Source organism: Gobius niger (genome assembly GCF_951799975.1).
Source record: "Gobius niger genome assembly, chromosome: 9".
NCBI lineage: Eukaryota > Metazoa > Chordata > Actinopteri > Gobiiformes > Gobiidae > Gobius > Gobius niger.
This window is the reverse complement of record NC_136860.1, coordinates 19,451,037-19,466,310: the sequence shown is the minus strand read 5'-3', so window position 1 is coordinate 19,466,310 and position 15,274 is coordinate 19,451,037. Positions and strand designations below refer to the sequence as shown.

General features: G+C 41.2%; 1 protein-coding gene across 1 annotated transcript in view; it reads left to right on the top strand.

Moving 5' to 3' along the window:
* Nucleotides 1-14,059, top strand: part of nalf1b (NALCN channel auxiliary factor 1b) — a 102,165-nt gene extending 88,106 nt beyond the window's left edge. The window contains exon 4 of the transcript XR_013793228.1: nt 13,992-14,059. The gene's annotated coding sequence lies outside the window, so the exon portion shown is untranslated. The remainder of the gene's footprint in view (nt 1-13,991) is intronic.
* Nucleotides 14,060-15,274: the final 1,215 nt, after the last annotated feature.

Here is a 15,274-nt window from a genome sequence, read left to right as displayed (position 1 = left end):
GTGTGATGCCGGCACATGTAAAGCCTCCAGACTGATCCTGTTTCTTACAGTCATGGCCCAAAGCCGGAGCGCAGCGCTAAGCCAAGGCAGCCCCGTGCGTCGACAGGGGATTCCAGCTGACTAAGCCTCTGGTGGGCGGCCGCTGTCAAGGATGGGTCGCTGTCTGTGTCAAGCTCCTTTCTTTTTTTTCCTCAGACTTTGAAGCCTATCTGGTCCATATCAAAGTCCATGGCATTAGAGTCAGGCTTTTCCATCAGCAAGAGATGAGAGGTCTCAAGGCCGGCCATTGTTGACACAATGCTTGGGCTAATTCTCCATGGGAGATTACCTGGGATACTGAAGTTTTCCTCCACAACAAAAAAGAAGACAAAACACCCATTTAAATTTGTTAAAGGGGCTACTGAAGGACACACAGGCCACAAATAAATGTGCTCTGTGTTTATTACAACTCATTTCATAAGACATTATTCGCACATAATAACATGTTTTGCCATGTAATTGGTAACTCCAAAAATAATAGTTGGATTGTGGGTCCTTTTGAAAAACATGGGGCCAAATAACAGTTTCATCACACTAAAGTAGAGAGCAATACTGTACACATTTTTTTTCCCTGTAAATCAAACAATCCACAAAGTATATTTAAGAACCCAAAAGTTCAAAAGCTGTCTATAATGTGTACCAAGGTGAATTTGAGTTTTATTTCCCTTGAGCCTTGGCTGCGTGCGCTCAGGGGAGGCTGGTAATTGCCGCTGATAGATTTGATTACCTCAGTGTTCGACCCCCGCTGTGTGGCTGTTCCAACACCCACCGTCACACTGGCATGTTCGGGCACAAAGGCTGAGGGACATGCAAATGAGGCGAGAGCGGCCACAAAGGTTAATGCAGGCCTGATGAGCAGTGGAGCCTTGGACAGGAGTGCTGGTTAATAACAACGTAAGAAATTCACTGCTGACGGTCTTCTTGCTTTGACCGGTGCTTCATCTTCCAGCACCTTCTGGGCAGAGAATACAATACTACATACTGGGTCTTTGTAGTGCTCATACTGTATGAAACCAAATTGACTTTTATCAAGCTGATACCTTGTGAAAAACAGAATTGAAGTTGTGTTTTGTTTCATTCATGTATGTCTGAGAAATAATTCGGATGGGCCCCACTTAAAATGGAACTTTCCAATTGCCAACGATCAATCATTCACTAAAATGCAATGTGATGACAAAAAATTCCAGATGAAAATGCAATGTACCCTTTAGCACCCCTACAGATCCGTGCTGATTCAAAGCTTGGTGTTAAGCATTTTATTAAGTGTTAGCCAGTATAGCTTTAGGACCACAACACCCACCGCTTTCAACACAGGAGTCCTCCTCTAGAGAAATGTTTGAAGTGGCCAGTGACTGTCCACCCAGCACTCAGTGTTCACTTTGTAATCTTGAAATATTTATTGGCATGAGACACATCCAATTCCGGGACTGAATAGGGCAGAAGACCTGTGGCTGCCAAAAGGTGCTGTCGGAATCCACGTGTTGCTTCTGTACAGAGTCCATTCTCTCCGTCTCCTTAAGAGCAAATTTGTCATCAGTGTTTTTCAAGTAAGACAGTTTCACTCATTCTGATCATTTCAAATCTCAAATTGTTTTTGCGAAAAAGAAAGAAGGCCTTTGTGCCAGCAGAAGGAAACATTACTTTTGCCTGACTTCCATCATTGTCAATGCTATAGAAAAAATGTTTGAAAGGCTTGAATAAAGATTATATAGGAATTTGTTTGTCTTGTGGATTTGACACACAATGCCGCTATGGGGCAGTCAGCAGTAGGTGGCTGTTCAGTGCCCATAGTATATTCCTTTTCATGTTTATCTGCAGGGTACCGGGTGGCTGTGCATGCATTAGGTTGACTAAGAGAAACTGAAGGCACAGAGAAAATCTATCCAAACATAAGGAGAACACACCAACTACACAGAAAGGTTGTCGACGGAAAAATGAATCAAAGACCTTTCTTGCTGGGAGGTTATGGTGCAATCACTTACCGGCCATTCCCTCTCCAAACCAGAAAAACAGCCATTTTAGAGTTCTAACCCATCAAGCCATCACAATTTGGGCAACAAATATGCTCTCTACTTGGTTTTGCAAGCTATCGATTTTTCCTGCTTTTAACACAACGGCTTTGAGGGCAAGGTGCTCATATGTTTCTCTCTTTTTTTTTTTGGACTAGTTGTATAGGGACACAGGCTCTATCACCTAATGCCCTATATATCAGACATCGGCCCAATAGGCTATAAGCCGTGGTTCCTGTAGCGTGTGAAGGTTCGCCTATTGCCTTTCACCGTGGTTACCGCATTCCAGAGATAACCAAAACCCCCACTTCAAGACGCGTCTTCACTCTTGTGAATGGCCTACCAGATTGAATACAGTTCAGGAGAAAAAGACTGTGACGATCTATCCTAACCTTCAAAACCAGAGAGGAGAACTCTCTATTGACCTTCGAATTGGACTAAAGACTGAATCTCAAACTTCTGATTTGAGTAATAATCCAATTCTTTAATTCACGGACAGTGAGAATGAACTCAACCAATCTGTTCTAATGATGAATTCTTCCCCAGGTCAACAAAGACGCAATGTACAAACATACTGTCGAAATGTTGTTTGGAAAGTTGTGAAGTTGTTAATGTGTTTATCGCAATAGAAATGTATTTCTTGAATTCTCTCCCAAAGACATTCCCACTTGGGATCGTCATATCGAGTTACGGACTGAATGTCGATTGGTCGAATCCACGGAGAAAAAGGGGCCGCCCCCTTGGTATAAAGGAAGGAGAAATAGCCAGAAACTCCCCTTACCCTTGCTCTTCTTTAAAAACGCGCTTCTGAGAGGGTTGGAGAAGGAGAGACGGCAGGATGACATCCCCCGCTGAACTCTGACCTCTCCTTTGTCTCAGATGGACCACAAGAACTTTAAGTTTGAGCCCGTCGTTTGACGTGATTTGTAACTATCTGTTACTTCTTTTAAGAACATTTGCATTTTTCCTACAAGACAACAACATTTTTGATCGCTGAGCTTTCAGCGATTTTGAGTCTTGCTTGGCGCCCAAGGCCAGAGGAGCTGCAGACAGGGCCGCGCCTGCATCAGCTGAGATAGCCATCCGAGAGAAACCACCACCACAGGCCGTCGGACGTTGGAACGCCGGACCACAGTTGGAGTGGAAAGCCTTTCTCTCACGGTCGTAAGCTCATAGACCTAGCTCAATAAGACTCACATAACCTCTAACCACCTTACTGACTCTCAGATACAATTTTAGAACATTTTATCTGATTATTCATCCTGTTAGGGTTCCAAGTTATTCTGTTTGCACTTTAATATTTAATACCGTCTGTTAATTGATTTTGATCATTAAACCTCCATAAACCACAGTTTGCTTTGGTAATGTCTGTGTTTATTATTCCAGAATAAGGGTCCATGTGTACGTCCAAGACCTCATTTCCTTCAGATAAATCTGTAGTTTAGCCTCCTATTCTTACTTTTATTGTGTTCGCTTTTAGAACTGGTGCCCCGTTAAATTTTAAGGCTAATCTACAACCTATTAATTAATTAATATACAAATTAATTGATTAATAAACCCTCATACCCTACATCTATTTGGCGCTGCCCGTGTGAGCCGTCATAAACTCTATCTGTTATTAATGATCACTGATCATTCCAAAGCAAACTTTGAGGTTCAATCTTATCAAAAAGTTGTTGAAAAAGAAAGAAAAATGCATTTTAAAGGTGTCCATTGAAAACAAAACTCTCTGCGCAACTCTCTCTCAATGCTACCGTTTATAGGTTGCAGCACATTATTTTAAATGTGACTTTCAAACATGCATGTTCTCTTTGTGCTATCAAAAGCACAATTCTCAAAGGCCTTAAGGTAACCAAATTTTAATAGCTGCGAATTTTCCAGTATTAAAAATTACCTGTATGTTGCAGTAAGTAATATAATTTGTCTGCGAGTTTTCCAGAAATTGTAACTTTAAACTGCATCGGTGTTAAACTGTCCTCCCCTGCAGGAGCTCAGATAACACCCCTGAGACCCCCCTCCTTACAGCTCTGGTCAAGGAGATGTTTCACCCCTGGCCCTTGGCGCCAGAATGAGTCAATCATTCCCCAGAGTGGGCCGGTCTTAATGACATCACTTCCTTAGAGCCCGCCTACCGAAGGCTGTGCCACAATCACTGCCCCCTACCGTGAAGGAGGAGACAGAGGCAGAAGTGATTTTAAGTGAGCTTTGATCACAACGCTCTCTTCCAAGTAAGTAAGCTTTACTTGAGTAACTTAGACAATAAAACTTAAACTATAAACACATTCAGTTGTACCTTAGTTTACTGTTGTTTTATTGAAAATAAAGCCAAAACATTGTCCTTTTCCATCTTTAACAGTTACTGTACTGTTCTTCCTTCTCAAGACTAACACTTGTCTTCGGCTTTAACTGGTCTTTTCTGATTGAGTCTAACTTAATGACTTGTTTTGTGGCCACACTACAAGCTCTTATTAGCCTTTATCTAGACCAATGCTCAGCCTTGCAATTTAAATTGCAATCTCAAATTGTAACGCATAAAATTTTACAATTTTTAAGCTAAAGGGCTCAATTCAAATTTACCCTCTCTAAGTAAAACTTAGTGAATTTTCATCCACCTCTTGAAATCAATTTTAACTGACTGACTGCTGGACAGTCATCAATCAGTTAAGTCAAATTTTGATATTGAATTTAATTAATTAATTTGATTTTAATTCAATAATCACTCTCCAAAATGTCCATGTCCTTTCTTCTCATTCATTTTGTCCCATTCTCCTTTCATGTCTTGCTTCATTCCATCTATCAACCCTGGTTGTAGTTAAGCACAATTAAAACTGGTTTGTTTCATTGTGACCCACAGAAGGTCAAGTCAGACTTTAAAGTTGTCAGACCTTTGATAAAGCAACATGCCTCCAGGAAACGTAGAGAACCTGTCTACAGCCGCTGTCTACAGACCAGGCCAGGGAGACGTCCTTGACTGTGTAGACAAAATGCAGGGAACAGATCCCTCTGAACTTGAATCCATAATTACATCTTTAGTAAGTATAACATCACTTACAGGAAAACAAGAGGAGAATCTGACATTGTTAGCTAAAATGGCAGTTGCAATGCATTTACAACTTAAACAAACACAAGAAGCATTGACTGACACAAGGAGACAAAATGATGAACTTGCATCACAAAATGCCTCTCTCCAAGAAGAGAATGCAAAGCTTTTGAATGACAAGGAAACTAAACATCTAGAAAACCAACATCAAGAGGTTGGACAAAAACTCTTCGAGCAAGAGCAAGAACTGAAATTTGCAGATTCAGAACTTGACAAAACTAGCAGAACCCTCTCGGAACGAGAAGAGGAGCTAGTGACAGCCCATGCTGAGCTAGACAGGACGACTCAGAACCTTAACAGGTCTGAGTGCCTGCTCAATAAAGCCACCCTAGAGGTAAGAGATTTAAAATCGGAAATTTTGATTCTCCAAGAAAACCAAGAAAAGGACAAATCAAAACTAACTCACATTCAGAGCCAGCTTACAGCAGCTCAGATTAAAATAGATCACACGACGCTACAGCGCACGATCAGTGAGGAAGAAAAGAGCTTTAAAAGAGAGCAAGAAGATCCTCCTGAACAAGGAGTGAGATCTCAAGTGTATCCCCTGGGAACACTTCAGGAGAAAACAAACAAGTTCTTCAGGGACTTTTCTCCCCCACCTGCCTTAACATTGAACCCCAAGCCACCGCACCTGCAGCGGTTGGACAAGCTCATCTCTGAGCCACCTGATCAATGTTATGCTTCACAGGAAACAAACGATCCCGTCAAGATCTCCACTGGTGAGTTTGAGCGTGGATATCGTGTTCCAATCAAAGATCTTGACAGAATTGCACAACATGTCATTCGCTTTGATCCCAAGTCTGATGGTGCTAACGACACAAGCACCTACTTAAATGACATTGACTTTTACCTGCGTAGATTTCCAGACTCTACGACAGAAGATAGAATTTACCTAATCAGGTTTACTTCAAGTAGAAATGTGGGAAGTTTCATTGATAGACAGGCGCGTCACACAAAGGCAGACTATGGTCGCCTTTGCCAAGCTCTCACAAAAGAGTTCTCAAACTGCCTGACTACTGGCCTAACTGCAGCCTTAAATGTGAAGCAGACTCGACAAGAGTCTCCACAGGCTTATTACTGCAGACTGCGTGATGCCTACTTTAGTTCAAATGAACTTGAGATGGAGGAAGATCTCCACTTTAAAACACTTTTTATTCTAAATCTTCATCCCACAACAAAGTACCACCTTGGCATCACCGCAGATCCCGCTACTCAAACGAGCTACCAGCTTCGTGAACTAGCGATGCGTGCTTTCATGAAACACAAACAATCGATGGTAAAACATCCAGAACCTTCCCTAGTTCTTAATCTCGAGTTAAAGAACTCACAACAGATAAGAACACAAAACTGCAAGTCAAGCAGTTCAAACATGCGTTCTTCTCCAGAAAAGAAACGCAGAAGTGAAGTAAAACCGGCTCAATGTCAACAGACAAATGAGAAGCATAAGCAAACGCTGCTCTCCAGCCCTGAACTTGAGTGTAGGCAAAACCCCACCTATGGCAAACAGTGCCAAACAAAGCAGCATCTCCAACAGGGGGGTCACTACACCCATCACAGAAAGAACAGAGAAAATCGGGATAGCACAAAGCATCTCCGAATACACAAAAATTCTCAATTCTTCTCGTCAGGAGAACATGAAAGAAATCAGAATCATGGCTTTCAAAACCAAGTCAGTGAACTTGACAGCTCAACTGATCTGACTCATTTTAGTGATGAAAATGACACTTTTATTGAACAAACTCCAGACAATGTTGGGAAAGCTGAGCTATCCTCATTAGCCTCTTTAATCCATCAGAGCTGTGATAAAATGTCAATTAAACAACCTTTCAAACGTTTTCTGTGTAATCTCACTGAAAAAGGTTCGGCTGGAAAATTTTACATGCCAACTACTATTGAGAATGCTCTCCAAGAGGAAGCAATCCTTGACACAGGTGCTGACGTCAGCATAACGTCAGTCTCTCTTTTTAGTGAAATTCAGGAAGCACTACAACATAAAGGAAGAAAAATAAATCTTCACTCTTGCTTCCTTGAAATCCAGCCATATGCAGACATTCAAACTGCATTCACAGAAATGGCGTACATTCACTTGACAATTGGACCGATGACAGTGGTCCATCCATTCTTTGTGTCTCCACTTGATATGATGCCTCTCCTTATCGGAAAGGATCTCCTCAATCGATTTGAGCCTCTTATTGATTTCAAAGAATCAATACTCTATGCACAGGTGCTGAAACCTTGGCCTTTCTCACATCCAGGAAACTATGGTGAGATCTTTCAGTGTGCCACTCTAACACATACACCTGTCCCAAAACATAAGGACTACAAACACAAGAAGTCAGGTTCTGACCCAACTCAGTCTCAGAATAACGTCTGGAGACCCCAAACCAACTTCTTGTACAAGGACACAGTTCTACCTGAGCTGAACTGTCCACAAATGCACCCAGAGAAGACTCAAGGTCACCCTTGTGACCCCAGACAAAACAATGAACTTCAAAGTTCATTGAAGATCTTATCCAAGCAGGCAGTCGTTGATGACAACGCTTTAAAGGCTAGCCTAGAACCCCAACTCACCCAGCCAGGTTCTGTTCAGCCTTTTCCCACCCTTCCCACCCTATCTTCTATTGTGGCCCCTCACGCTGCCTCATTGGCCACCTCAACCCCCTCCTCCACCCTTTCTGAGCTTCCCTGCTCACACTTATCAGACCTTGCCTCACCTCGGTCTGATGCCTTCTCCAATGTCGTCCCTAACACAGACACTGCTTGTGAACGATCCTTACCTCATGTTTTCGGCCTTTGGTCCCGCCAACGGATCCAGCCTGGCCCGGACACACTCACTTCTCTTATGCTCATGGTGCACCCGAACCACAGGGGGGTAGCGCTGGCTCAAGCACATAAATCCTCTCTGTCGGCCCACAAAGGCACTCAGACAATGCGAGAAATAAGGCAAAAGGAATCCTGCTGCCCACATGCATATACAAATGCATATGATAAAGGCACGATTAACAGGTCAACCTGCAGCCAATGTCAGACATCAGGTCTGAAGAAATGGGTAAAGCCCACAAACCAAATGTTTGGAGACAAACAGAACGATCTCCAAAAGCAGAGACACTTAACACCTGCCATTACCAAACCAGTATGGCATGGTAAGTTATCAGGGAACAAGGTAAGTTATCGCAACTGCCTCCAAGCTCTGAAACAAAACATCTAGTCCACTGGACAGATGAACTTGGTGCTCCAGATGCACACTTGTAAATAAACAGGAAACACAGCTCCTGTTTGTAAATAGACACTAGCCAGTCTATTCAGTGTCAATAGCAATCACTAAAGTTTTTCAATAGCAATTCCTTCTCTAACCAAAGGGGGGAGCTACTTTAAACTTTTCACTAACCTCTGCTATCCTCTATGCATGCTGTCATAACTATTGAGGCTTTGTTTTCAGTTTGATTGCAGTTAAACTCTGAACAACAGAATACCATTCAATCAGCAGTCCGTTGTCAATGCTCAAGTATTGCTTAAGACTCTTCAATCCACTGTGCAAAATCTTTTGTTGTAAAGGAAATCTTGGTGAACTCGCAGCCTTAGATATCAGCAACTCTAGAGACTTTGTTTTCCAATGGACCGCCTCAGTAAATTTAGCGCTTCTACCGCTTTTCCAAATTTAGGTGTCAAACCTGAACCCTTAGGACTTAAGTCGTGCATAGTTGCACACAATGCAACACATGTAGCTTCTAGCTAAGATTGTAGCCACAGCAACAAACACGTAAGACTAAACCTAGTCTGTAAACACACTTGCCTATTGCTACACACATTTAGCCTAATATTGCCACAGTTAGCAAACACCTGAGCCGACTCTGTGTCAATGAACATCGGGCATCGTCTTCAGTCAACGGCCATCCCATCACATCACGGAAATGGCGTGCCAACCTCCGCCGTAGGGTGGAGCCTGCCACGAAGAGGGGACTGTAGCGTGTGAAGGTTCGCCTATTGCCTTTCACCGTGGTTACCGCATTCCAGAGATAACCAAAACCCCCACTTCAAGACGCGTCTTCACTCTTGTGAATGGCCTACCAGATTGAATACAGTTCAGGAGAAAAAGACTGTGACGATCTATCCTAACCTTCAAAACCAGAGAGGAGAACTCTCTATTGACCTTCGAATTGGACTAAAGACTGAATCTCAAACTTCTGATTTGAGTAATAATCCAATTCTTTAATTCACGGACAGTGAGAATGAACTCAACCAATCTGTTCTAATGATGAATTCTTCCCCAGGTCAACAAAGACGCAATGTACAAACATACTGTCGAAATGTTGTTTGGAAAGTTGTGAAGTTGTTAATGTGTTTATCGCAATAGAAATGTATTTCTTGAATTCTCTCCCAAAGACATTCCCACTTGGGATCGTCATATCGAGTTACGGACTGAATGTCGATTGGTCGAATCCACGGAGAAAAAGGGGCCGCCCCCTTGGTATAAAGGAAGGAGAAATAGCCAGAAACTCCCCTTACCCTTGCTCTTCTTTAAAAACGCGCTTCTGAGAGGGTTGGAGAAGGAGAGACGGCAGGATGACATCCCCCGCTGAACTCTGACCTCTCCTTTGTCTCAGATGGACCACAAGAACTTTAAGTTTGAGCCCGTCGTTTGACGTGATTTGTAACTATCTGTTACTTCTTTTAAGAACATTTGCATTTTTCCTACAAGACAACAACATTTTTGATCGCTGAGCTTTCAGCGATTTTGAGTCTTGCTTGGCGCCCAAGGCCAGAGGAGCTGCAGACAGGGCCGCGCCTGCATCAGCTGAGATAGCCATCCGAGAGAAACCACCACCACAGGCCGTCGGACGTTGGAACGCCGGACCACAGTTGGAGTGGAAAGCCTTTCTCTCACGGTCGTAAGCTCATAGACCTAGCTCAATAAGACTCACATAACCTCTAACCACCTTACTGACTCTCAGATACAATTTTAGAACATTTTATCTGATTATTCATCCTGTTAGGGTTCCAAGTTATTCTGTTTGCACTTTAATATTTAATACCGTCTGTTAATTGATTTTGATCATTAAACCTCCATAAACCACAGTTTGCTTTGGTAATGTCTGTGTTTATTATTCCAGAATAAGGGTCCATGTGTACGTCCAAGACCTCATTTCCTTCAGATAAATCTGTAGTTTAGCCTCCTATTCTTACTTTTATTGTGTTCGCTTTTAGAACTGGTGCCCCGTTAAATTTTAAGGCTAATCTACAACCTATTAATTAATTAATATACAAATTAATTGATTAATAAACCCTCATACCCTACATTCCACATAACACGCTTATATCCTGCATGCCTCGGTCTAAGAACTCGCCTTGTCACATATCTACTCTACCCAATACAGGCGAAGGCTTCCACTGCACACAAGGCCCGCTGTTGCTGTGGGTGGTGCTCCCAAAGATGCGCATGCTGTAATACACATTACTGAAGGAAAAACAGAACAGCGATACAAGATTTTGTGAGAACAATGCCGACAAATGCTGTCTTTATGGAATTATTCAGAGGTGCCAAGGCAAGTAGAAGAAAGAAGCACCTAAAAGACAACATGAAGGTAAGCAACATGCAAAATCACCTTTTTCAACAGCGGTTTGATGTTGTGAAATATTAAATCCATATGATCTGCTTGTTAGTGAGGGCAGTCTTCTGTCTCGTTTGCCAATCGGAGACCAGCAGTCTCTTCACGTCACGTTAGCCTCAGTTCAGCATGCTTTGGCCACAGCCTAAGGTCCGAAAACATATACCTGGTCAGCCAGGATCAGTCCTGGGCAGTGGAGACACTTGTCTAACCAGGTATAGATCAGGCACTGGGCTGGGTTGGGCCTGCCAGTGGAAACACCCAATACAGAGCTCATTCACACATCTTCTTCGCAAGGTGGAGTGCACACATTGTCAAGACAACACCTATATAACGCAAATAGAAAGAGCTGGCTGACCTATTTTATGTGTTGATCGCCCATCAGATGAGTCCTTATATGGAATGTTATTATTGTTTCCCTTACTGAGTTTATTATTATTACTATTATTATGATTATTACTATTTCTATGATTATTATGATGATTATTATGATTATTATGATTATTATTATTATACTTGTTTACTTTTTACATTGAGGAAATGCGGAAGGCAATATTTAGCCTTTCAGCATCAGGAAAGTGAGCCCTTGACTCATCCAATGACCCATCCAGTATTTGGGTATTTTAAAAGAGACTGTATTTTTTAATGAAGTCTTTGGCCCTACACAAACTATTAAATCTGTTCTCTTGTGCAATTTTGAAATCATTATTTCCTTCGGGGTTTTGTTGGTTTTAAAACCTAAAAGAGCAAAATAATACCATGAATTCAACAGAATATGGCTCAAAGAAAATGGAGATCTGATTTAAAATAACAGCCTACTCTTAATCATAGCAATTTGTGCTCAGTTTGTATAAGTGCATCCAGAAAAGAAATGCCTGCTTCTTTCCTTCTTATTGGCTTTTAAAAATAAAATCCTTTTTGACATTTACATTGTTATTTTAAGTTCATGAGTCACTCTTTACGTCACATGCAGCACTGACATGGTAGATGTTATTATTTATTTATTTATTTTAAATATAGGCAAGGCAACTTTATTTAGACCGCACATTTCGTACACAAGGCAACTCAATGCACCTATATAAATAGCGTGGTAACTACGGCTAATGTAGGATGATGCCTTGTATAGCCCTGTTTCTAATACCACAAATCAAATACCAGCCATGTCTCCTGATAATTCACAGTGTCACTTTAGGTGATTAATAATTTTAGGCGCTGTTTGAGTGCTGTAAAGTATGTGTCACTGTTTAGGACTTGGCAAGTGCAGGATGTTGTTCAGCTAATAGCAGTGTGACTCTAACAGATCAATTACATTTTGCTTACTGCATAATTTGATGGGTAAAGTGACAAAATCGTTCTTCCTGGCCTAATCTAAAATGGTCAGCTTTTTCAACTCTGATGGGGCAAACAGAAATGTCAAGTGCAAATCATTTCTCATTATTCTCAACATTATGCCACAGTTAAAAGCTCAGAGAAGTCTATTTATCTGACAGCAGTGCAACATCATAGATTACTGCTTTGCATTTATCGTGTAATCAGACCTTCTTGTGAAGCAGGCAAACCACTGGATAATTCAGTTGACATGTAAATAATATACAGGTGTCACAATGCAGCCATGGTGTAACCCCGAAGTGGAATGAGACTATTGATTTTTGGGGATAATAAGCCAGGAAATCACTGCTCTTCTACTGGTGCAATGGCATTATGGCTGTTCCCTGTGGAAATAACTTGACAACCTGACAACAAGCTTTTGACATTACTTTTCAGAATATGAAGAACATTGAAAATACAACTTGAAACCTGTCTAGCTCTGGTCATTATTGGAGACATTTTCTCCAATAATACTCTTGGGACAAGAGCTATTTTTTGCTCAGCACCCCAGTTTCTCTCTGCAAATCACGGCGTCACACTGAGCAAAAAGTGCTTATCACAGTTGTTTCCAGAAAGGGAGCATATTTTTTATCATGGTGCCAGTAAACGGTTAGAAAATGTACACTAGGTATAACTTTCCATTGGAAGGTGAACTTTAAGTCAAGCAGAAATATTGCAAACAAATCATTATGTTTGTTGCAACAAATGAATGGCTTTTTTCTAATACAACAACAAAGCATTTTTCAATCACACAGATGACTGCTTGAGAGCCTGTATCGGGTGTACATTTGTGCTGATATGAACCTTACAGCGATCGTATTCTTCCTGTGACCCGTGCACATGCTGATTTAGTGCTTGTGCTGTACACGAGGTGCTATGGAACGTGCTGTGAATCATCGGAAATTAAGGTTTGTACATCAGGTGCTAAGCCTGTGTTAGCAGCTGTTCCTATTCCTCTCAGCAGGGATGACATTTAGAAAGACACGTTTTCATCAAAGACATATAAACGGACGAGTTGAGTTTTGCAATGGAGAAAAAGCTTTAAAAAAATTAAGAATTTTAGATAGTTTATTCTATATTCTGGACTGAAAATGGATTTTAAAGTGGTTCTCGGGAAATAGAGGGGTCTTCTCCATCAGGCCAGCAAGAGTCGCATAGAAACACTCATGTATTTCCATGTCTCTGCAGAGGGACCATTTCTCCTGAAAGGCTCTTAAAAATGCAATCAGAAAACAGGAGATGGGCCCAGTCACCGACCAGTCACCTAACATGACCTCTTACCTTTTTGGGACACTTTAAAATGCTCTTGTTCGCAATCGAGAACATTTAAAGGTAAAAAGCAAACAAAAAAAACACAGATGGGAACATTTATAAAAACTTCAAGTGTTTTGAAATCTGCTTGCTTTGTGTAGTGAGCGGAGCGTTGTATGCTGGTACATTAGTTGGCACTCATTCAAATAGGAAAAAGATTGAGGTAGGTCTCCCTGACCTTACAGTTATTATGTTCGCTTTTATCTAATGACTCAGTAGTTTTCTCAATTTCCTATTTTCCTCAGTTTTATTATTGCCTGTAATAGCTGTTCCATGATGGGACAATGAACATTCAGAGACAGGGATGTTTTGTTCACATGTACTTGAGTTTTTTACGCAGTACTCAAGTGGTTTTTGCTACTTTTTTATACTTACCTGGGTAATCATTTACTTCTGCGTAGGTAAATTTGTTATAAAGTATTGTTTCTCTTATTTGACTAAATATTTTGGTCACCTACCTACGAAACAATATCTGGTCAATAATCTGGTTAATAATTCAATCTATGTAAAGCAGTACTAAGTAACAAATGCCCCTAGAGGCCATAAGCGCCACTGCAGGTGTCGTAGCATGTTATGGTTTTTACTCATTAATTGTCTGTGAGAGTAAATAGTACACTGACAGAAAAGACAAAGGGAGAGAGGCATATTGTACATCCAATTACACAATGAAGATAATTTTTTTCACTCAAACTTGGCTGTAAATACTGTTTAAGTGGTGCTAGCCCTCAGTTAGCTTTACCCGTTAGCCTCTTATTTGTGATTCCATTGGTGTGTATTGGTGCTCCGGGTCTGAGCAGGGAAAGCTCATCCCATTAACACCTGTATTACCCCCAGAGAGACTACGGAAAGGATTTATCAAGGTAAACAAGTTACTTAGTTCTGCTTTAAGGTTTTTAAGATGTAACTTTACTATGTTTTCCTACAGAGAATTAATTCTTTATCATGTCCCTGAGCCCTGAGAAAGGAAGCTGAAATTACAGTATAGCTATCATCTTTGTACCATTCTATCTTATACAAGGCAATGCAAGGCATGTTTAGTTATACGCCTGAAACTAGAACCTAAGTGAAAATGTGAAAAGAGTTTGTGCATTGTGTATCATTTAACACAATTCAGGCACAATGAGTGAAAAAAGAGCCTATGCCAGTCTTTTTTTTTCACACACAAAAGATGTAATTTGCCCCATTTTATTGCGCTGTTAGTTGCTAAGTTACAGAAATTGACAAATGAAACGTTTCATTCTGTGGAGGGAACACACTCCCCCTTTGTCTTCGTCTTCCGGTGTGGCCCCTGTGACCATTGTCTTTACCTCAACCAACCGCTGAAATGCATTCTTCTTATTTAACTGACTTTTAGCATGTTCATTTTGTTTATATAGATTTAATAGTGTAAACATTAACATGTAGGTCTCTAGGTACTTAAAAGTTCAAATACGCACTTTAAGAGGAGGCAGTAAAATTGGAGAACCACTGCACTACAGCAACATGTTGCTGTAAACCAAATTTGTGTATGTATTTTTTAGCTTTTAGCTTTGCTGTTCTTTCAACAGCCCTCTCTTCGGCTTTAAGTTCACCAGCTCCACTCGGAGGTGCCTCGGCTCTGCATCATCATGTCACAGAGCTTTGTAAAACTGACTCTCTAACTCCCTTCCTCTCTCTTTGAGTTTCCACTAACTTTCATAAGGTTATGCCAGGGCATAACTGTTCTCCAAAACATGCCTAGTAAGAAAAGGGGGTCACAAAGGTCACAATGAACTCTACAGCCCTCTCTAATCAAAGCTTGAAATCTAAAAAAAAAAAAAAAAAAAAAGAACTTGTTAGGACCATCCTCACTTCTTGATGAG